The 24134-nt window shown below is 43.5% G+C and overlaps 2 long non-coding RNA genes across 4 annotated transcripts in view; one reads left to right on the top strand and one right to left on the bottom strand.

Moving 5' to 3' along the window:
* Positions 1 to 24134, bottom strand: part of LOC147378939 (uncharacterized) — a 309440-nt gene that overhangs the window by 206601 nt on the left and 78705 nt on the right. The window lies entirely within an intron of this gene.
* On the top strand, positions 10525 to 13248 carry LOC147378940 (uncharacterized). The gene is made up of 2 exons (XR_015168816.1): positions 10525 to 10648; positions 12437 to 13248. It is a non-coding gene; the product is annotated as an uncharacterized LOC147378940 (long non-coding RNA).

Here is a 24134-nt window from a genome sequence, read left to right as displayed (position 1 = left end):
TGGGGAGGGAAGAGGGAGGGGGTTCAGGATGGGGGACACATGTACACCCATGGCTGATTCATGTCAATGTATGGCAAAAACCACTACAATATCATAAAGTAATTAGCCTCCTAATTTTTTTAAAAAGAAAGCTGATTGCCAAAGAATTGATGCTTTTGAACTGTGGTATTGGAGAGGACTCTTGAGAGTCCCTTGGACTGCAAGGAGATCAAGCCAGTCAATCCTAAAGGAAATCAGTCCTGAATATTCATTGGAAAGACTGATGCTGAAGCTGAAACTCCAATACTTTGGCCACCTGATGCAAAGAACCGACTCATTGGAAAGGACCCTGATGCTGGGAAAGATCAGGAGGAGAAGGGGATGACAGAGGATGAGATGATTGGATGGCATCACCAACTCAACAGACATGAGTTTGAATAGGCTCCGGGAGTTGGTGATGGACAGAGAGGCCTGGCGTGCTGCAGTCCATGGGGTCGCAAAGAGTTGGACACAACTGAATGACTGAACTGAACTGATTGACTGAAGGAGGATGTACTGCTTCCCAGGTGGCTCAGTGATAAAGAATCTTCCTGCCAATGCAGGAGACATCAGTTCAATCCCTGGGTCAGGTAGATTCCCAAAGAAGGAAATGCAATCCACTCCAATATGCTTGCCTGGCGGGCTATAGTCCATGGGGTCGAAAAACAATTTAGCAACTAAACAACAAAGGAGTGCGCATGCCCTTGAGCAGAGGAGTAAGAAAAGAGCTTCACTCCAGGGCAGTTAGTGCAGGGATAGTCTTAGGTATTTTTGCCTGGCAGTTAGTGCAGGGATAGTCTTAGGTATTTTTGCCTAAAAAATTCGACGGACAGAGAATCCTAGTGGGTGACGGTCCAGAGTCAGACACAAGTGAACACAGCACACAGGTTCTTTAAGAAGTTGCTTTCCGTGGCTCAACTGAGAGACCCTTCGCTAGAATTACAGACACATCTGGTGATTACAGTCTGCAGTGCTGCTTCAACACTACAGAAATTAACATGGCGGCCTTGGCAAATTTCAACCAGCTGACCTGGGAACCTAAGTAACATGTGTCTATAGAGAAGTGCAATTTTTAATTTTAAGCCATTGACTTAGAAACAAGCTTCAAAGACGGCCAATGTGTGAGTTGTGGAGGATAAAGATTTGTGTCCTATCTTTAAGGGCTGCTTCCACTTTTCATGGAGAACTTGCAATAGAAACATGGATATGTAAAACTGAACCACTTTGCTGTACAGAACTGAAAAGAACACAACATTGTTAATCAACTACACTCCAATATAAAATAAAAAATTTTAAATACATAAAAATAATTTCTTAAAATAAAGAACAATTAAAAATAAAAGAACTTCCAATCTAGTGGGAAAAAATGAGCATACTTTGGACAAAGGAACCAGGAGATCCAAGCACGAGGGCATTTACATCCACCTGTGGCCATGACATCAGGACAAGAACACAGTCCACCAGGGAGCCACCCCCACCCCCACGGCCAGTACCTGCTGCACAATGGTCTAGCTCCATAAGCCTTAAAGAAAATAACACAGATGTGAAACGGTTCTAAACTCCATTGCATCTTCCCAGAGTTAATTTTACTGGGAAATGGTTCCCTGTTTTTAGAACACTAGTCCCTGAGGACAGAGTACAGAGGGGGAGAAACTTGTTTTTTAATGAACTTGCCTAAGAAAGTTGATACACCCTAAAACCCATCTAGTTATGCAATTCCATTGCATCCGCCCCTTGTTTGTTTACTTTGAAACCACCAATCGAATTCTTGGAACACTCAGTGCAAAATAATAATAAAAGTCTGTTCATTTTTATTAGGGTCTAAAGAAAGGAAGTAGTGGAAGAAAGGAACAAGGCCTCAGTTAATAACTAAGGAAATACGGCAGAAAGTCACATCTAGGCAAAATGAATCAAGATATCATCAAAGTAAGAAAATTTGCAATATTATTGTCCAACATTATGCAGACTTTATTCAAATTACGTGAATTGTCCAAATAGTGACCTTGAGAACGAAGGAAACTCCGGAAAACATTACATTGGAAAGGAACATGTAAAACATTACATTGATTTGTCATATGTTCAGCCATAATGACCACCCTCGTGTATAAAGAGCAGAGAAACTGTTGGTGTCCTGCAGAATCTCAGAAAACATAATTCCCTGGAGCTCTTCCTGAGGAGTTTACTAGAGCACATGTTTCAGACAACCAAAATGATGGGATAAGCATGCACCCAGGGCAGGTGGTGAGCATTTTAACATGTGATTACTTGAAGAACAAAACTTAATCAAGTTTAAAAGGAAGACTTCATAGTCTCTGTGACTATACAGATAAGGATCTGCCTACGGGAAATAGGAAAGTCATTAAAAAAATGGAGAATGACAGTAGCAAATGTGATAAAATGAATTTAACCATTTTCAGGAATCATAGTTGGTGGTAATAGTATTATGTTGTTATTCAGAGACTTGTGCGTGTGCTCTGGGATAAAGCAAGTGAGTAATTATGGGATGTTCTAATGCTACCACTGTAATTCTGTGTGCTTGAGAACTAAGGTTTGGGGTGTGAAATTAAGGAGCTATGCATGCAGTAGAGAGACAGCAAAGTGCAAACCCTGTTGTCTTGAATTTCAATTAGAAATCAGTGCGAATTCCTATTTACAATAGGCAGGACTTGGAAGCAACCTATTAATGAATGTCCATCAGCAGAGGAATGGATAAAAAAGATGTGGTACATATGTGCCATGAAATATTACTAAGCCATAGAAAGGGAGAAATTGTGCCATTTGCAGAGACGTGGATAGACCTAGAGTTTGTCATACACAGTGAAGTAAATCAGAAAGAGAAAAACAAATATCATATATTAATGCATGATGTGAAATCTAGAAAAATCATATAGATAAACTTCTTTGCAAAGCGGAAATAGAGACAGAGACATAGAGAACAAATGTATGGATACCAAAGGAGAAAGGGGCAATGACCTGGAAAACTGGAATTGATGTGTCTACACAATTTATACTACATATAAAACAGATACCTGATGAGAACCTACTGTGTAGCACAGGGAACTCTACTCAATGCGAGTGGTGACCTAAATGGAAAGGAAATCCGAAAGGGGGGAGGGGGGCTGTGTATGTAAATGTATAGCTGATACATTTTGCTGTACAGCAGAAACTAACACAATATTATAAAGCAAGTATATTCCAACAAAAATTAATTTTGAAAAAGAAAGAAATCCATGTGAATTCTCAAGGCACTTTCTCTTAGATAATAGGTAGATAGGTAGGTAGAAAGATAGAGACATACATACGTATGTGTTTTCCTAGTTCTGCCCACTGGGAAAGGCTAGAAATGATTACCATCCCAGTTCTAGACACATGTCAAGAAGACACAAGAACAACTAGTCATAGAGGCCTAACTTGAAAAGCTTCTCTGGGTCAAACATGGGACAATGCAAACCTGTATAAGGATGTGAATTGCCACAGACTGAAACTCATCAACTATGTTTAAATCCATGAGCTCACAATGACATTTTTTGCTGGCTTGGATTGGTTTGGTTTGGTTTTTAATTTTTATTAGAGTATGGTTGACTTTCAATACTGTGTTAGTTTCAAGTGTACAGCAAAGTAGATCAGTTCAGTTCAGTTCAGTCGCTCAGTCGTGTCCGACTCTTTGCGACCCCATGAATTGCAGCACGCCAGGCTTCCCTGTCCATCACCAACTCCCAGAGTTCACTCAGACTCATGTCCATCGAGTCAGTGATGCCATCCAGCCATCTCATCCTCTGGCGTCCCCTTCTCCTCCTGCCCCCAATCCCTCCCAGCATCAGAGTCTTTTCCAATGAGTCAACTCTTCGCATGAGGTGGCCAAAGTACTGGAGTTTCAGCTTTAGTATCATTCCTTTCAAAGAAATCCCAGGGCTGATCTCCTTCAGAATGGACTGGTTGGATCTCCTTGCAGTCCAAGGGACTCTCAAGAGTCTTCTCCAACACCACAGTTCAAAAGCATCAATTCTTTGGCGCTCAGCTTTCTTCACAGTCCAACTCTCACATCCATACACGACCACTGGAAAAACCATAGCCTTGACTAGACAGACCTTTATTGGCAAAGCAATGTCTCTGCTTTTCAATATGCTATCTAGGTTGGTCATAACTTTCCTTCCAAGGAGTAAGCATCTTTTAATTTCATGGCTGCAGTCACCATCTGCAGTGATTTTGGAGCCCAAAACCATATACGTATATCTACTCTTGTTTAGATTCTTTGCCCATATAGGTTATTAGAGAATTAGGTAGAGTTTCCTGCACTTCACAGTAGGTCCTTACTAGTTATCTGTTTCATATGTAGCAGTGTGTATATGGGATTTACATATACACAGAGTGACATGTTTTAAAAGCCTAACTGATCAACCTTCAAAGATTGCAAAGAACTAATGCATTATCTCGAAAACTAAGTAAGTGAAAGGAGAGTGTCAAACATTTATCATACTTTCCTATATGAACTAAACCATTAGGTAACCAAATAGCAGATGAAAGACAGTATCTCCTTATAAAATTATCCCAGCTAATATAGGTGGGATAAACAAAAACAAAAGGGTGGAATTAGAACATCACAATTCTGCAGTGGCCTGTGAATAAATAAATCTAGGCAATGTACATCATATCAAAAACAAGGGAAGGACTTCCCTGGTAGTCCGGCAGTTAAGAATCCACTTTTCAAAGCAGGGGATGAGGATTCGATCCCTAGTCTGGAGACAAATATTCCACATATCAAGAAGCAACTAGGCCCACACCCTGCATCTACCAAGCCTGTGCACCTCAGTGAAGACCTGGTGCAGCCAAAATAAAAAATAAATAAAGGCAAGAGGGAAATGGGCATGTACATGATCAAGAGACACAGCACCACGTACAATCTTCTAGTCCAGGGTCTGAACCTGGAGGTAAGACCTTTGGATCCTAGCTTCCAATTTATAGGAGGACAGAGAACAGAGGACCATGTTGATCTATACCATGAGCATGCAATCGGCAAACTCCAGCCTAGGGAACACTCCACAGATCAGAGGGCCCAGGTTCTTCAGGTTTGTATATAAAAACTTATTTGAATGGGCAAAACCCATAGTGTTTAAGGCTGTATTCTTTGGATTAACCATAAAGATGCAACAAATTTTATACTATAAAATTCATAAAAGTGATTACTTTTGGTGGGAGTGATGGAGCGTCTAGAGTAACAGGCAAAATTCTGTTACAATTAAACACTTTGAAAATACATGTAGACATCAGAAAATAAAATAGGTGTTGTTTTCAAAAGACTTTCCAGAACAGGAATCCGTTATGATCATGATATACAAACGTGGGGAAACCCTTACAGTATACATCAATATATAAAATCAATGTCTAGACGAAGTTGTGTAGCTTGTACACCGAATCAGAAACTGTGAACAAGGGGTGGTACTGATGGGGCCCAGACTGAGATGGAGAGTCAGCTGAGAGGCTCAGCCCATGAAGACATTCAAGTTTAACTCAATGTATTTTCATACTATTTGCATTTCTACAAGTGCCTTTTCATGTTTTGTTTATATAGATTAAGTGAATGAATCAGTCAAGGAGAGAATGAACCGAAGAATATGTGAGCTAGTAGGTGAGAGTCGATGAGCAAGTGAATAAATGAGTGAGATAATGAATGAATGAATGAGTGAGGGTGGGAGGGAAGGAGCAAATAAACAAAGAAAAAAGTATCCCAGTAAAGTAGTCAGGTCCTAATAGAAAAGTCTTAAAAAAAAAAAAAAAAAAAAGAGGTCATGGGTGGGAGGGGGTTGGGGACAGAACATGGGAAATCTGGTCAACCCAGATATTCCATAGCCTGCATATTTGAAGATATTTAAATCCCTAGCCACTGACTCAATAAGGTTACATGCTAAAATTTTATAAATGAAAATTTCAGAAGGATACTTGAGGACAGACCAGTCAAGTGTGAATTCAGAACCAAATGCCACTTTGAAAGATCCTGTGCATCCATCCTAACACCTCCCTGCATGCCCTCCCCTCCAGGAAACTTCTAATCATGAGATCCCACCAGGAAGTCTTGCTGGCCTTTTCAATTTTATCATTCCCAAAGAATTCTAAAGCACACCTCTGCATCCACCCAGAACTGCAAACATTCCTTTTAAACACAGAAGCACAGCCTCTAAATCTGTGACCTCTCCTTGTCCAAATTTGGAGCAGAGAGACGTTCTTTCAAACTTGAAGCTGTTCAAAAACAGCTAACAGTACCTCCAACCAAGTTTCTCCAAGTCACCATATTCAACCCTGGGAATTCAAGGTTCTGGAAAAGTTGTCAGAAGGAGAACGTGTTGCCTAACTTCTCTGGACTTCAGTCAGGGACTCTATCCGTAAAATGGAAGGAATTCATCACCCATTGCAGAGGGGATGTGGCCTCAATGAGAGAATTATGTGAAATGCTTAATAGGGTGCCAGCTTCATAGCAACTGCTCAGTGGGTGTTTGCTGTGGTTATTTATTTTTATTAAAGGGAAATTCACATAGCATAAAATTAGCCATTTTTAAGGTGCACAATTCAGTGGCAATTAGTCATGGTTACAATGTTGTGCAACCACTTCCCTCTACATCCAAAACATTTTCATGACCCCCACAAAAACCCCATACTCATTAAGCAGTTATCTCTCTAATTCCCTCCTCTCCCTGCTCCAACAACCACTAATCTGCCTTTTGCTTCTATGGTTTTATCCATCCTGGATGGACTGTATCATATAAACAAAATAATACATGACTTTTTGTGTCTAGCTTCTTTCACTTAGTATAATGTTTTCAAGATTCATTCATATTGTAGTGTATATCAATATTCCATTCATTTTTAAGGTTGAATAATATTCTACTGTATATCACAATTTGTTTATCTGTTCATCCATTGATGGTGTTTGTGTTATTTTCCCCTTTTGGCTAACCTGAATAGTGCTGACATGAATGTCCATGTACATGTATTTGAGTACCTGTTTTCAACTCTTTGGGCTATAAACCTAGCAGTGAAATTGCTGGATCACATGGTAATTCTACATATAACTTTTTGAGAAACTGTGAAACTATTATTATTTCTAAAGTATTCATTCCAGTGCCTACTAAGAACAGGTACTCTTACAAGGGGTGGTGTAAATATCCATGAGCTATAACCCCTCCCCTCTGGGAACTTATTTTCTATGAGCAACATTCCTGCAAAAAGAAACAAATAATCATAATTCTCCACACGCTGTTAGTTTTATTCAAAGTGAGTTACCTAAAAAAACTCATGACAATTGAACCTCAAATTTCAAAGTAACCTTTATCCCCCAAAGATATATATTTCAAATATATATGTAGGTAAATAAACCTATTCTTTTAAATAGAGCTTATAACTTCTAACTGGGCCAAATGATGTTCTATAGCCAGTAACTGATAAAATATGTTCTCAGACCTTTAATCATATACACCCTTGCAAGAACAGACGCAAAATGGCAGAAAGTCTGTCTGGTATAATTGCTCAGATGGATCCATATCTTGTAAATGAAGGTTGGAGAAAAAAATGTAGTACCATGTGGAGAAGGACCCATCAACAGAACTCACAGAAACACAGATGAAAGGACAACAGAGTAGGTTTCGGGACAACAAAGCCGGAGCAGAGATTCAAAGAGCAGACCAACGAGACCCCGATACCGAGATGCGGAGAAGATGTGCCGGTTATGGGGAAAGGCAAGGTTAAAAGATGAGAGAAGAATGTCAGTTTCACACCCTTGCCAATATCTTTCATGGCTGATTACACCCTGACAGCCTATAAATTCCTCTAATAGTTTTCAATGAAGAAACTATTCTTCTACCCATCCCCACAACTATTAAGTAGTGTAGCTGGTTTAGACTAGCTTCCATAATCACCCAAGTGGTGTTGATTATCACTGGTGGGTGTGGATAAGAAGGAAAAAAAGAATGCATTCTTCTGAGAACCTTCTGGGCAAAAAGCACCATGTATGGTAAATATCAGATTCTGCATATAAAATGTCATTATTTCCCAACTGAAACAAATATCTAAGGAGTACCTCTCCTCTCTCTGTCTCTCTTCCTCCTGTGCCTCAGACTAAGACTCCGTACAATAGCTAAGCTCTCCAACCAACCTCCCCTCAAATTCACTTGTCACAGGCAAGAGATTTATATTTACCACCATAGAAAAACTCACCATGGAATAATTCCGGCTCCATCAGCTAAGACACAAAAATTCAGTTTTCAGAGACAAAAGGTCGCTCACTTCCACCCAACAGTTTCTTTCATGGTGCTGGATGAAGACAGAGATAGCGAGCACCTAACAGGACTAAATCCCAGCGCATCGTTAGAGACAGCAAAAGAGCTCCTACACAACAGATCAGAGTCCTACAGCAATGCTACAAAGAGCCTAGCCTTTGATATTTCTAGAAAATTCTGTAGAAAGAGAGGGTACAAATATTTAGGCATCTTCTCGTATCACCATCCAGAGACTCTTGAGTTTCAAAGGGAGGGACAGTGATGGGGGTGGTGATGAGAGAAAGAAAGAAAGCAGGTAGATGTCATTCCAAAACATTCTAGAGCTTTTAGGACAAGATGTAAATGTGCCAAAGAATATAAGATAGAAACTGGGCCCATCTACAGTTTTGCAAAACGAATAAGGAGATCTCACAAATATCCATACATTTTGTATCTTTTATGCAACCCCTCCACCATCTTAAATACAATTGGAAATTTCCAACTAACTGGGGCAAAAAAAACAGTTCTCAGCCTTTCCTCAAGATGTCTGAGGAAGTGAGACTAGACCCGGGGTTTTTTGACGTGTGGCAAAAGCCACATCATGTTTTAGAAGGAAGATGGGAAGAGGTGTGTCCTGCCCAACCACACAGAATTCCTCGGCTGAGAACAGCTACTAGATCTGTGTCCCAGCTGTGAGCTGCCAGAGGATATTTGCCTAAATGCTAAAAGGACTCCAGTCATGTACTTTTTTCTGTTTGGAAAATTACTCCTTGTTCATTTGAAAAGAAAAAAAAAAAGATATGAGCGTTGTTCTCACATGTGAGCCTTTGTTTAAAACCAAGCTTTCTTGATGCATCTTGTGGGAACTGAAACTCAGCAATGCAAGGATATAACCCTCCTGCTGAAAGACTGATGTCTTCCCCAAAAGCTATTGGACTCTTCTTTCCAGCCCTAGAGTTCAAAATTATTTCTTTGTTTCCTGTAAAAACTTCAACTTGAAAGAACATACATGATATTCTGAACTCACATTGCAAAAAGAACAACAGCATTCTAAACTCAAGCTTTAAATAAAAATGAAATGCTTCTCTTGCCCCAGATTAGATGATTTAGAAAATGTTCAAAACCTTAATCCCATGAAATATGCAAGGTGTTGTCATGCATCCAACTCTCTTACCCTTTCCGAAGACCCCACCTGGATTGCTCCATCTCCTCTACCTGAACCAACTCCAAGTCTACCCCAAACTCTTTTCTTCTAAGTTTACTGAACCTCAGTCTTTAACCCCCCACATTTTCTTGCCTTGGCAAAACCCTAAAGCTTTCAGGGTGGTTAACAAACAGTAGGTGTCGGCCTCCAAGGGTTAAGAATTCACAGATGATAATCATCAGTATATTGTTCTGGAAAATTAAATACACCTGGGCCAAGTTTCTTACGGCTGTACTCTTTGGAAATGCTTCAATCTTTAAAAAAAAAAAGAAGAAGAAGAAGAAGTTCAAGAATGTGAACTTCATTGCTCACATATATTTTCCTAGGATTCTTTTCTTTTTCTCTTTGATATGTCATTATGTGATTTGGGTTTTCCCCAGATTTTTACCTCTTTGATATATGAAAAATGTGCTTGCATCCTGCCATCCTAGTAGGGGCCTGAAGTGACAAAAGAAAGTGCTCATTCAAGAAGGCTTGACTGTGCTGTCATCAGATTCAGGCAATCTGACGGCAGCGCCCTCCAGCAACAAGTATGAACTTGGTGGGGTTGGCCCTCAATCCAATTCAATCCTTCTACACACCAAACATCAGGCCCACATCAAGTCTCCAGAAAACCTATCAGGATGTTCTGGTTGTCAAGAAGTTCATATCTGTTGGGATAACAGACTAGAATAGAGGTAAGCTCTGGCTCTACCCAAGGAGGAGACACCCATCATAGAAGAAAGGCCGAGGAACACATCACATAATGTAGTCACAGGTTCACATGGTGATGCAGAAGCCATGACGGGCTCCAAGGCAGAGAAACCAGTAGGAGAAAAAGTCCAGAAATGTAAAAGGACTTAGGGGCATTCCTTGGGTGCCCAGACCAGGCCATGGGGAAGAGAAACAAAAAATGAAGCCTAGAAATACCGGTCAAAAATGGGTGATGAACGCTTTGGTGTGTTGGCCTTATTCTGCATTAAGAGGAGGGCAGAATACTCAGATTTCACTCTGGCAAGAGGTCGAATGAGGAGTTGTAACAGGAAACATGACCCAATATAGTTCTCCTCTGGCTTTGGAGAAGTTGTATGAGCAGGGAGCAGACAGCAGCAAAGAATCCTTTTCAGTTGAGGACAGCATGATGGGACTTCAGGAAGAAAGTGGCCCTTGAACCTCTTAAAGGATGAGCAGGACTCAGATGGTGAGTGACAAAGAAGGGCACCCTGATCAGAGCAGGGAGACAGGATGGCCAGCACGCATGGCTCATTCCAGGAGAAGCATGGGACCTGCCAGGGCTGGCCAAGGCTATTGGAGGCTTAGAGCAGAAGATAGGCTGGCCAGGTAGACCAGATCACATTGTGGAGGCCTCTGAATGCCACCTTAAGGATGTTGTTCTGAAGGCAACAGGAAGCCTGCAGGGCTGGTGATGTTCAGGTTACCGCCTCCCTTTCCCTTGGCTGTGACCACACGGGATGTGAGCAGAAGTGATGGGCTCATCAGCAGATCTTCCCATCCAAGCTCCAGGGCACCCTTTCTTTGCCTTTTCCTTCCCAGCTGGCACTGAGTTCAGAGTATCCTTGGAAATCCAGTGGGCATGACAAAGCCTCCATCAGCCTGAATCTCTGAAGGAATGGCTCTGTGCACACAGTCACACCATGACCAGCTTACTTACCCAGTACTATTGGGTGAGCAAAAACCAACCATCTGTGAATTGTGTATCACTTTATGCATTGAGATCTATTTTTCATATCAGCTCTGCCTAACATACCTCATATTGGCCCCAACTACGAAGATGGCAATGGAGAGAGAAAGAGACAGAGTCAAGAGACTTGTGGAGGTTAGTCCTCTAGACATGGCTACCCGTTTTAAGGGCAGGTGACCATCAAATATGGGATTGAGAGGCTGTTCATCTGAGTTACCATGAAAGGAGAAAAAGGTTTGGAAGAAGGTGTGTGTGTGTGCTCAGTCATATCTGACTCCTTGCAACCCTATGGACTGTAGCCCACCAGGCTCCTCTGTCTGTGGGATTTTCCAGGCAAGAATCCAAGAGTGGGCTGCCATTTCCTTCTCCAGGGCATCTTCCAAACCCAGGGGTTGAACCCATGTTTCTTGGGTCTCCTGCACTGGCAGAATTCTTTACCACTAGCACCACTTGGAAGAGGTGGGATCTATTTGGGACCTGTAGGAACTGGGACCCCCAGTGGAACTGTCCAGCAGGCAGTTAGAAACACAGGCAAGGAGCCAAACCATGGAAGCCTGGGAGAACCACACAGATGCTTCCAGAACAGCCTGTGCTGCCCAGGAAGCCTCCCCAGGCACTTTCCTCAATGTTGCAAATATCTATGTATAAAACAGACAAGGACCTACTGTGTAGCATAGGGAACTATACTCAATATTTTGTAGTAACCTATTAGGGAAATGAATCTGAAAATATATATATAGTCATGGTGTGGTATGCCTGAAAGTGACACAACATTGTCAAGCAAATATATTTTAATTGTTGTTAAAAACTGTAGATATCAAGGGTCACAGACTTTCAAAGTTTTCACAACTGCTTAGAACCTACTGAGAACTACCAGCTGCCCTGATTGATGGATGGCTAGAGGCAATCAGCAAGTGCTCACAACTGTTGGAAATGCTCCCCAGGACATCTGTGCTCCTAAGGGGACCGAGCCTTCCTGAGATGGGGGTGTCAAGTGGCAGGGAAGGCCTTCATGCCACAGTTTGCCTTTGAGGCATCTCCACTCATGGAGAAAAGTCAAGAATCCCCAAGAAACAAACGCCAGTCAGCAAGATAACAATTCCAGGGCTTCTATAATGCTCTTCATTTTCCAAAGCATGCTCATGAGCTTCATCTCCCTTCCAAAAAAGGAGAAGGGAACTCAGGCCATTCTAAGGTCCACGGAGAGAAACAGGACACTGGCAGAAAACATGTAAATTGTCTCTCTTGAAAGAGGCTATTTACTGCCCCTGTTTTTCTCTGTCTCAGCCAAGACCATCTGGAGCCCAGAAGGACAGGCACAGCAGAAGGAAGGGGAGATGGCTCATTTCAGCTGCTTGGACACACCCGCCTTGGAAGGGAGCCTCCCCAGAGCATGCGGCTGCTACTGTTGCCCTCAGGGTCTCTTCTCCAGGTTGTTCTACACTCAGGTTTCACTCTGGGCACATTAGACTGGATCAGAGGCTCTGCTACGACCAGCGTGTGTGTTAGTCGCTCAGTCGTGTCCTACTCTTTGTGACCCCATGGACTGTAGCCCACCAGGCTCATCTGTTCATGGAATTCTCCAGGCCAAGAATACTGGAGTGGGCTATCATTCCCTTCTCCGGGGGATCTTCCCAACCCAGGGATCGAACCCAGGTCTCCCACACTGCAGGCAGGTTCTTACGATCTGAGCCACCTGGGAAGCCCCTGCTACGACTCCCTGAACGGTGATGTGCCAAGAAGTTAAAACCGAAGCAACATGATGATGCTTGAAGAGACTCCAGGGCCGGGGCTTCCACGGTGGCTCAGTGGTAAAGAATCTGCCTGTCAGTGCAGGGGACATGGGTTCAGTCACTGATCCAGGAAGATCCCACATGCCGCAGAGCAGCCAGGCCCGCCTGCCGCAGCTACTGAGCCTGCGCGTTGCGACTGCTGAAGCCCACACACCTTAGAGCCTGTGCTCGGAAACAAGAGGAGCCACTGGCAATGAGAATCCCGGCACCACAGCTAGAGAGCAGCCCCCCGCTCGCCGCAACTAGAGAAAAACCCGAGCAGCAACTAAGACCCAGCACAGCCCAAAATAAATAAATACATAAAAATCAAGACTCCAGGGCTTCTGTTTGCGACCCCATGGGCTGTCGCCTGCCAGGCTCCTCTGTTCATGGGATCCTCCAGGCAAGAATACTGGAGTGGGTTGCCATTTCCTTCTCCAGGGGATCTTCCCAACCCAGGGATTGAACCCTACATCTGCATTGCAGGTGGAGGGGTGGTCAACTTGGTAGAGCGTCCATTCCCAAGTGGGAAAACCTGGGATGCTATACTGCCTTCACATTAATCCCAAGACACTCCGAGCAGTGGTTTTGAAGCCAAAAATCTCAGGGCAGTTTCTGGGCAGTTTCTGGCCCCATCTGCAGGAAGCTCGACTGTGAGCATCTCCTTTGATTCATCCACCCTCGACCTCACTGCTGTGGGAGCCGCCAGCACTGAGAACTTTCCTCCATGGTGTGCGGGTGTCACCAGGCTTCCTTCAGGATTCCAAAGAGTTCACGGAACTTCTTCTCCCAGCTACATTCCTTTTTTCTAAGGCTTGGTTCCTATCATACCCTCTTTTTAAAAGGAGGTCAGGGGTTCTATTTTATGTTTAAAATAAAATTTAGAATCATCATTTAACATATATCTTAGAAGTCCTTCTAAGAGTCTCCAGCCCCATTAGCCATGGAATCTGCCTATTCCCTTGTTCCTTTTTGCCCAGCTTGCAGCTCATTTAAGTATCACTGGATCACTGAAGATAACCTGGACTTCCCTGGTGGTTCAGATGGCAAAGAATCCGCATGCAATGCCAGAGACCCGTGTTCCATCCCTGGGCTGGGAGATGACTCACGCTCTAGTTCTTAAAATCAAACTTCCTCTGCCAAATCCAAGACCCTGAATTTATCCAAATGATAGAAACATGCTTTTCCCAACCATCCACCAAAATACCTCCCATTCAGACCAACAATAGCCTTAATGGGTGATTCAGTCCCCTCCAGTTCTAAGGATAGTCTTCCTGCTTCACCATTGGGCCAGCAGCCTTCAATATTCTTCACACCGGCTCAGAAAATGCCACTCACCCTTTTCAAAGAGTGAGGTCCAGGTTTGAAAATGGATTGATTTCTAATTACATTAAATTAATGATGTTAACACATACACAGAAATGTGTCCCCATCAGGTATGAATCTATTTTATTAGGCAGAACTCTAATGTTGTTCCACCCTCAAGCCTTTGAAAAGCACTTATGGTGGGGAGTGGAGGCTGAGAGAAGGGACCCTTCCTGTATTTCCACCCTGGCTTCCTGGTGATGCATTTTTCAGAAAAGTTTACCTTGAACTTCTCCGCACCTCCTACCACCTCCCTGCAAATTTACACACAGAGCACCTTTGTGAGCCTGAGACAGGGACAGAGCACAGAGAAGGTGTGTCAAGCCAAACAAGTTGATTCATGTGCAAAAATCCCCCAACTGCGTTTACAGATTGAATTGGAAAAACTCTCCGCTGCTTCTGGGTGAAATTCCACTGAAACCCTTCACTGGCTGCCTATGCCTTCAGTACATATAGTTGCCAATGCTTGCACCACAGTTCACATGTGCAAACGCACATGATCAGAGGTATGTGAGAGCGTGTGGCTCCCAGATGTCTGTGTCATCCGAAGGCCAACGGTTTGCTGCATATTTGCTGTGCATACACATCGCTGTCTCTAATTGTGCTGTAGCCCACAATGTTTAACATGGTTTGCTTGGTGCGGTGCTTGGATTTTGAACTTAACAACACTAGATGCTTGAATGTATTGAGCAATGGGGCGGGACTTCTTTGGTTGGCAGTCATACGTTTATGAAGAGCTCCAATGACTGGGAAGGAACAGTTATGGATCTGCAACTGTACTGTATGACAGCCACTAGCCACTTGTGGCTTTTGACACTTGAAATGTGGCTAGTTCAAATTAAGATGTGCTGTAGCTATAAAATGCACACTAAATCTCAAAGATTAGGTACCAAAAAAGAGTCCAATAACTCATTGATAACGTTTTTGGTATTTTTTTTTATTGAAGTATAGTTGATTTACAATGTTATGCTAGTTTCAGCTGCATAGCAAAGTGATTCAGTGATTATATATATATACATGTTCTTTCTCTGATTCTTTCCCCTTACAGGTTTTCACAAGACATGTAAACTTCCCTGCGTAGAGTATACTCCTGTAGTACAGGAGCATAGTTCCCTGTGCTATACAATATATCGTTGATGGTTATCTATTTTATATATGGCTGTTGTTTAGTCACTAAAGCATGTCCAACTCTTGCAACCCCATAGATTATAGCCCACCAGGCTTCTCTGTCCATGGGATTTCCCAGGCAAGAATACTAGAGTGGGTTGCCATTTCCTTCTCTAGGGGATCTTCCTGACCCTGGGATGGAACCCGTGTCTCCAGCGTCTCCTGCATTGGCAGACAGATTCTTCACCACTGAGCCACCTGAGAAGCCCATTTTATATATAGTAGTGTGGGTGTTTAATCCCAATCTCCTAATTTATCTATTCCTCATTAATAACTTTTTAGAAGGATAATATATGATATAATGATAAATTGGCTATACTAGATTAAGTAAAATGTTACTAAAATGTCACTTGTCCTTTTTTACTTTTTGTATGTGATCACTAGAAAAATTTAGCTTGCACATATGGCTCACATTATATAGTGACTGTACAGTGCTGACTCAGAGTACTTATTAAAACCAGAGTCTCATAGAAATGGCCCAGGAATCTGCATGCTTAATAAGCACCCAGGTGATTGAGATCATTGCCATTTGGGGACCCCTGATATAGCAGGCACTGACATGGACCCCAAGGCAGAACACCTGGATTCTAAATTTGTTTCAAATTCTTTCTCATCAACATAATGCAGGGCTTGGATTAGACCTAGAAAGTTGTATGGCTTAAGGCTTCCAGTCCCATTTTTGCTGCTTAGTCTCTCAGTCATGTCCGACCCTCTGCGGCCCCATGGATTGTAGCCCACCAGGCTCTTCCATCCATGGAACTTGTCAAGCAATAATACTGAAGTGGGTTGCCATTTCCTACTCCAGGGGAACTTCCTAACCCAGGGATCAAACACGTGTCTCTTGCATATCCTTCACTGGCAGATGGATTCTTTACCTCTAGTGCCACCTGGGAAGCCCTCCAGCCCCATTACCCACTATCCAGCAGTTTGTGAGATCCCCAGAGACTGATTAGACCCAGATGGATAACAACTTCAGGCCTGAAGTTCCCCTGGAGTAGGAAATGGCAGGCTTCTCTGTCCATGGGATTTCCCAGGCAAGAATACTAGAGGGGGTTGCCATTTCCTTCTCCAGGGGATCTTCCCGACCCTGAAGTTCCCCTGGAGTACGAAATGGCAGGCTTTTCTGTCCATGGGATTTCCCAGGCAAGAATACTAGAGTGGGTTGCCATTTCCTTCTCCAAGGGATCATCCCGACCCAGGGATGGAACCCATGTCTCCAGAGTCTCCTGCATTGGCAGACAGATTCTTCACCACTGAGCCACCTGAGAAGCCTGTTTTATATATGGTAGTGTGGATGTTTAATCCCAATCTCCTAATTTATCCATTCCTCATTAATAACTTTTTAGAATGATGAACCCACCTATAATGATAGGTCTTCCACCAGGGTGGGGGGAGGAGAATTGACTCATTCAAAATATTTCTAAAAGTAACCAATGAAATAAGTAAGTAATACCATGTGGTTTTGGAGGAGGAAAGATAGGAAGCAGAGAAGGAAGTGGGTAAGTCCCACTTCCACCTAAACCCCAAGTACACTTCGGGAAAAGGTGTGGATCCCTGGATCCCTGACTATCAAGCCCATCAGCAGTGGGTGTTAGATTTGAGATGATAGAATTTCAAGTAAACTCTTGAAATTTGAAGATTGAATTGATTGACTGAATCATGTGTGAGGACAAAGTTTACCAGCCTGCCTAAAGGGAAAAGATCCTGGTCCAAGCCTTCTCCTTAATCGATGTAACAGTCCTCACAGTTCTTCATCACTTAAGTGACATGACAAAGAAAGGCAAAAAGTGCCAGCAACAAGCTGGTCATTCTACATCCATTTAGACATCAGTGCAGGGATCTTCTATGGCTGGGAACACTCAGCATACACAGAAAGATGATTTTCTCCACTAAAGAATAATAATCCAAGACAGAGGGCTATGGCACTAGATGTCATGCTGAAAATCAAACACTTGCAGAAGAAGTCAGTTCCTACATCTGGCTTTGCTGAGGGCTCTCCTGCATTCAGCCTCAGACCTTCCTAGATTACATTTTCCTGTCAGTTCAATTCTCAAACCTAACCTAAATGTTGGCTTCTGCCCAAGCTCATTAAAGCAGGACTGGTCTGCCCAACAAGAACTTTACCATCCCAGCCAGACAGTGCTGCCATCAGCCAGGAGGAGGAAGACAAACAAACTTATGAGAAGTGAAATAAACTGAACTGGGACACAGATTATGAGTTTGCACCGTGAATAAACAAACACAGAGATTCCAGGTAAACTGTGGTTCTGTTTACAATGAAACAGGACGTTCTTTTGGGACTTCTCCTCCCAGTTTATCTGATTAGCAGTTCCCATGGACAGAGGAGCCTGGAGGGCTACAACCAAAGGGTCGCAAAGAGTCAGACACAACTGAGCACACTAACACACACACACAAACACATCAAATAATAATAGTGAAACTGACACAACAGAAATCTCACCGGCTTAGGAAAGAATCCCTGTGTTCTAGAACCAGCGCCGTTGTTCATGAGTGTTATCAAGTCTTTCCACTGATCAGGGAGTACTAACCTCTGCACAGGTTATGTCCTGTGGATCTAAACTAGATGCCGAACACACCAAACAAGATTGTTCGTATTTTCCACTTAGCTACTTTGTTCTGGTGGTTTGGGTAAAAGAGTTTATATGATTGTTATGAAACAGTGTTCAGAGTTTCAGAGTTACTTTCATTGTAAAAAGCAAACTAACCAAGAAAAAAATAATAATAATGCCAAAGTACTACTTTATGGTTGAGTTTGAGAGATTACAGCCAGATGGTATCTTTTTAAAGTCACATCCTTGCTTTAGGAGTGTGTTCCAGCCACCATGTCTTCCAGCCACAGCATCACTAACTCTAGGACACTTGGGCATGTCCATGTGTGGGACACCTCAAGTGACAGCTCACCACAGTAAATGACAGCTTGAGGCCCAGGAATGAGCACCAAAGTGGACAACACAAACTGTAGAGGAGACTCCAGGAGGACAAAGAACCTAGGTCTCTCCTCCTTCAGTATATTTGCCCATGTACTTGGACACGCAGGCATGCATGTGTGTGTGTTACACGTATGCATACGTTCTCCCAGACTGTCTCAAGCTCACTGAATCAGCAATGACTCAGAGTCCAGTGGGCTGACCTCTTGCTGCAGAGCAAAAGCTCCAGCGCATAGGAGTTCTTTTGTTTTCCTACAAGGAAAGAATGAAGAAGATGGCAGGGATGTATCATTCAAATGCTGCTGTTTAAATAAGAGAAAAGAGGGGATTTCCCCGGTCCAGGGGTCAAGACTCCACGCTTCCACTGCAGGGGGCACGGGTTCCATCCCTGGTCAGGGAATTAAGATCCTGCATGCCATGCAGAGTGGTCAAAATTAATCAGTTAATTATGGAGAAAGAAAGAATCAAATGAAAGAGTCCCAGGTTCCTGATGTGGGGGAACAGAGGGATAACAAGGTGAATGCAATGGTAAAAACCAATGATAACAAGAAACACACTGATGGCTCCGGGAAACTCTCACATCCCTCTTCAACTCTAAAATTGGAAATACAAAGCTGGAGTGCCAGTGAGGCAGGGTGTACAGGTGCGTGAGTTCCATGCTTCAGACTACATGTCACTTCACCACAAAAGTAAAGGAAGAGGTCCTAGAAGACACGTGAAGTCCCTGAGATGGAAGGGAGAGGGGAGAGACTATGGAAAAGTTAGCAGTGGTAGTCACAGCTAGAGGTGCCGAGAAGAGGTGGAGAGAGCAAATCCCCATCCAAGGCAAGGGGAGAGGGCGCTTTCAGATCCAACAGGTGGTCATGATGCCAGATGCTGGAAAGAGATGTGGGAAGAGAGAAAGAGGACTGAGATGCAGCATAGTTTTGCCAGTGACGTGGCCAATGAGGATCCTTGGTGGCATATTTGCAATAGAGTGGCAAGGCAATACCACGTGGGACAGTCACTGAGAAAGCACACCTCACGAGGCCTCTAAACAAATGCCAGGAAAGAGAGACCCCACCTGAGAAGGCAGATAAGCAAATCTAGGAAAGAGAGACAGTGTGGGAGGAAAACTTGAACCCAAACAGCTGTGACATTTGGAGGTATGAGCTGTATGGATAAAGGCTGGCTAACTGCAATGGGATGGAAGGGATTTGAAGGGACCCAACCTGGAACTTGAAGGAGTCACTGAGGTGGGGACAGGGTAAAAGAGACCCTGGGAGCAGGTAGACTCAGCCTCCAAATCCAGTCCAGCAAGTACCCAGTGTCCCAAAGGGTTGGCAGCTAGCCACGAGTCACCAGGGGAGGCAGACAGCTTGGGCATGAGGTGAGGGAACGGGCATATTTGTCAACATGGAGAACTGTCAAGTTTTCCAGCAAATAAACTAAACCAGGAGCAGGGAGGAAGCAGCAGCAGGAGCTAGTCTAGGAGGTGGCAAGACAGACAAAGGGCATCTGAGAAGCAGGGCAGATAAACGGGGTCCCACCAGCAGACCCTGATCCAGGGGCAACACACCAGCCCCTGGGAGGGCTGTCGAGGGAAAACAGAAAGGGCCCGTCCAACGGGAGTGGGGATACCAAGTGCCAGACAGGTTCCCCAGGGAGGGGCTGGGGCCCCATGACTTGATAGAAGCCAGCGGCAGAGCTGGGTGTAAAGCAGACCCAGAAGGGCTGACAGAGGGATCAACTTCAGCCCGGGTCACTGTGCCAGGACCCTCGGCTCCTTCCCCTAGTAGGGAAGAAAGGGCCTGGATCAGGATGCTCAGGGAAGCCCAGCTTTATCCAGAAATGCCAAGAGAGGGCTATCAAGCTTGAGAAACAGGCAGGGGCCAGAGAAGTGATGCTTTAAGATCTAGTGAGCCTCATCTTAGAGACAGAAAAGGAAGATGATAAGGGAGAGTCCAGAGATAGTCATGAAAAGTATATTGTGGGGAGAAGACCAAGGAAGGGATGGGAAGGGATCATATTCACAAAAAAGTGTGTGTCCTTAACCAGAATTGAAATAGACACGTGTACCCCAGTGTTCATCACAGCACTGTTTACAATAGCCAGGACGTGGAAGCAACCTAGATGTCCATCAGCAGACAAATGTATAAGAAAGCTGTGGTACATATACACAATGGAATATTCAGTTCAGTCGCTCAGTTGTGTCCGACTCTTTGCGACCCCATGAATTGCAGCACGCCAGGCTTCCCTGTCCGTCACTAACTCCCGGAGTTCACTCAAACTCACGCCCATCAAGTCGGGGATGCCATCCAGCCATCTCATCCTCTGTCATCCCCTATTACTCAGCTATTAAAAAGAATGCATTTGAATCTGTTCTAATGAGGTAGATGAAACTGGAGCCTATTATACAGAGTGAAGTAAGTCAGAAAGAAAAACACCAATACAGTATATTAACACATATATATGGAATTTAGAAAGATGGTAACAATGACCCTATATGTGAGACAGCAAAACAGACACAGATGTAAAGAACAGACTTCTGGACTCTGTGGGAGAAGGCAAGGGTGGGATGATTTGAGAGAACAGCATTGAAACATGTATATTATCCTATGTGAAACAGATCACCAGTCCAGGTTCGATGCATGAGACAGGGTTCTCAGGGCTGGTGCACTGGGATGACCCTGAGGGATGGGATGGGGAGGGAGGTGGGTGGGGGGTTCAGGATGTGGAACATATGTACACCCATGGCTGATTCATGTGAATGTATGGCAAAAACCACTACAATACTGTAAAGTAATTAGCCTCCAATTTAAATAAATAAATAACTTTTAAAAAAAGAAAAAAGAAAGAAAGAAATGTATGCCTTTGCTCTCCCCAGGCCTAACCAGCCACAGACCCAGAGATACCATGGGGCAACCACTCATCAAACAAAAGGCACCTTGGAATCAGACCAAATCTGAGGCTGATCTGTCTGAGTTCAAGGAAGGGTCTCTTGATTGTGAAGATGGAGATACTCACACAAGTCCCCATGAAAGGTTATGAGCGTTGCTTCTTCGGAAATTAGTTTTTCACAGTGCCCATTCACCTGTTGTGAGAAACTTTTAGGGTTCTAACTGAGGGCTGAGAGGTGAGTTCAAGACTTCACACAGAACAAGGCAGACCTTTTCCTCCTCCAAGCTTGTCAGCTCCTGGCTGCACTGGGTTTTATGAATCTTCATGTTCAGGATAACAGCTAAAGGCTTCCTTTCAGTGAAGTGACTGAAAAGGGAGAGCTCTTCCTGGCCAAACAAAGGCTTCCTAATCATCAACTCCTGTTTTAAACCTTGCAAGTGACCCCAAGTTCTTAAATACCAACAATGGATCTTAAAAACTTTCTGACTTAAGTTGTCACCTTAAAAATTGTACGCTGGGTAAGTGAAGTCAGATAGAGAAAAAGAACAAATATCATATGGTATCACTTATATGTGGAATCTAAAAAAATAAATAAATAAACTTATTAGCAAAAAAGAAAGTAGACTCACAGATAGAAAACATGAACGGGTGTGGGACTTCTCTGGAAGTCCAGTGGTTAAGAACCCACATGCCAACGCAGGAGACGTGGTTCAATACCTGACCCGGGAAGATTCCGTGTGCTGCAGGGCAGCTAAGCCCAAAGGCCACAAGTACTGAAGCTCGAGCACTCTAGAGTTCATGCTCCACAACCAGAGAAACCACCGCAATGAAAATAAATAAAACCTATATTAAAAAACAAAAACTTGTGGTTACCAAAGGGAAAAAGTGGGGGGGGGGGGGTGGGGGGATAGACTGGGAGTTGGGATCAGCAGACACACACTATCATATATAAAATAGGTAACCAACAAGGACCGACTGTACAGCACAGGGAACTATATTCAATATCCTATAATGATGTATAATGGAAAAGACTCTGAAAAAAATATATATGTACGTAGACTCATAGGAAAAGACCCCAATACTGGGAAACAGCGATGGCAGGAGGAGAAGGCAACAACAGAGGATGAGATTGGTGGATGGCATCACCGACTCGATGGACATGAGTTTGAGTGAACTCTAGGACATGGTGAAGAACAAGGAAGCCTGGCATGCTGCAGTTCATAGGGTCACAAAGAGTTGGACACAGCTTAGCAACTGAACAAAATACATATGTGTACACACACACACACACACACACACACACACATATACATATATAACCGAGTCACCTTGTTATACACCTGAATCTGAATCATTGTAAATTAACTATACTTCATTGTATGCTTGGCTTTCCTTTAAGGGGAGAATATTTTGGATTTGTTTTTTTAGATGAAGGACCTACACCTTTATATTAACATCTTATCCAAAAGAATAAAGCACTGTAATTCCTCAGCTGCTGAGTCTGGGAAGCTGGGGGTTGCTGGGCAATAATCCAGAGAGAACTTTCAGAGGACGAGGAGCTAGCACCCGGCAGTCTCCTGTTTCTTTCGAGAGATTAAATCATACCTCCCCAGGTAATCAGACTGACCTTAATAAAAGTTCTCAGTCAAGAAATGAAGAGGACACCTTGACCCCAAAATCTCTGGCACATGTATCGGGAATGTGGCAGGGATACATGAGAACAAGTCTGGTTCCAAACTGTGGCTTATTTTCAAATCCAGTAAAACATAGAACATGGGTAAATTTGCAAATTTCAGTAAAAACAATTCAAACATGAAGTTGTTGGAGCTTTGGTACATGTAGTTTTTTGGGAAATCCTCTTTCCCTTTCCTCAATATCATGTATGAGATGCCTAAAAGTAGACTTTTTTTTTTTTTTTTTGACTCAACAAATGTATTTATTTACATGGTTCTAATAAGACACACAGGCATCCAAAACCTAGGAGATAATGAGATACTCATTATTTCTTGAATCAAAACAGATGACGTTTCAAAAACACGATTTAACTACCAGAATATTTGAGTTCTCAATAAATCATATCGATAGGCAATTTCAAACACTTCCAGAAAGAAAATAGTCTATTTCCATGGTTTGTAACCCATACGCTGATATACCAGGAATCACTCTCGCCATGCCTTTTCCTGCCTCCATCACCTGGCAGAATCTCCCCTGCCCAAAGGCCCAGGGGGTGCAGATGACAGTTAGCAGGGAGAGGATACAGGAAGCCACAGCTGCTCTGATTTCATAGATGTGGGTTTCCTCCACCCCACAGTGAAACATCTGATCTTCCCTCTCCTTTTGTGTTTCCCCAGTCCTTTCTGCTGGTTGCCTCCATTGAAATCTCCTCTCCAAAAATCCAAGAAACATCATGGGACTTACGACAGAGTAACCCTGGGCTCAAATCCTAACTCCAGGGTTAATGGATACAAACTACTCCATATGGAATCGATAAACAACAAGGTACTGCCCAAAGAATTGATGCTTTTGAACTGTAGTGTTGGAGAAGACTCTCGAGAGTCCCTTGGACTGCAAGGAGATCCAACCAGTCCATCCGAAAGGAGATCAGTCCTGAGTGTTCATTGGAAGGACTGATGCTGAAGCTGAAACTTCCCATACAAAGTGTTCCCATACTTTGGCCACCTGATGCAGAGAACCGACTCATTGGAAATGACCCTGATGCTGGGAAAGACAGAAGGCGGGAGGAAAAGGGAACGACAGAGGATGAGATGGTTGGATGGCATCACCGACTCAATGAACATGAGTTTGAGCGCTCCAGGAGTTGGTGATGGACAGGGAAGCCTAGCGTGCTGCAGT

The sequence above is a fragment of the Bos grunniens genome, chromosome 1 (genome assembly GCF_055505025.1).
Source record: "Bos grunniens cultivar Pamir isolate PY7600 chromosome 1, Bosgru_T2T1.0, whole genome shotgun sequence".
NCBI lineage: Eukaryota > Metazoa > Chordata > Mammalia > Artiodactyla > Bovidae > Bos > Bos grunniens.
The sequence above is the reverse complement of the archived record's forward strand: the minus strand, read 5'-3'. Positions and strand labels throughout refer to the sequence as shown.